The sequence below is a fragment of the Pundamilia nyererei genome, unplaced genomic scaffold (assembly GCF_000239375.1).
Source record: "Pundamilia nyererei isolate P.nyererei 1_Seehausen unplaced genomic scaffold, PunNye1.0 scaffold00106, whole genome shotgun sequence".
Classification (NCBI taxonomy): domain Eukaryota; kingdom Metazoa; phylum Chordata; class Actinopteri; order Cichliformes; family Cichlidae; genus Pundamilia; species Pundamilia nyererei.
The window spans coordinates 1,650,617-1,651,101 of record NW_005187507.1 but is presented as its reverse complement, the minus strand read 5'-3'; the positions used below and the strand labels follow the sequence as shown (position 1 = coordinate 1,651,101).

Below are 485 nucleotides of genomic sequence, written 5' to 3'. Positions count from 1 at the left end.
GAGGCCAGAGAGGACATGGCAGCTCTGGAGAAGGATTATGAGGAGGTGGGAACTGATAGCTTGGGAGAGGATGATGAGGGAGAAGAGTATTAAATGACTTAATGGTCCTGTGCCATTTATTTCTGTCATAAATAAAGTTTGTTCAATGACTGCAATTTGTCTTTTCTTTTTAAAATACTATAAAGGGCACTGGATATCAAATTTTCAAATTTAGAATTTCAGTTATTAGAGCTTAATCTAACTTGTGTGGAATTAAAGTGCTCACATGATGCTGTAATACTTTCTGGTACGCACCACTTTAGAAGCCAAAAATCTGCAAAGCCCATGCATCACACAAAGGGTCGATCCTTTCTTTTAGGTCAGAACAATCATAATGTTAACCTTTCAAAATTCCCCACTTAATAAAGATCTCATAACTTGATTTCACATTTTTAATCTCATCAGCATCTATCTGTAGAGGCTCTACATCCCAAACCCTGCAAGAC

The 485-nt window shown here is 37.3% G+C and overlaps 1 long non-coding RNA gene across 1 annotated transcript in view; it reads left to right on the top strand.

Annotated features, from left to right (window-relative positions):
* LOC106456321 (uncharacterized) overlaps positions 1-155 on the top strand; it is an 8,097-nt gene extending 7,942 nt beyond the window's left edge. Inside the window, exon 2 of the long non-coding RNA XR_001290477.1 lies at positions 46-155. This is a non-coding gene — a long non-coding RNA (uncharacterized LOC106456321). The remainder of the gene's footprint in view (positions 1-45) is intronic.
* Positions 156-485: the final 330 nt, after the last annotated feature.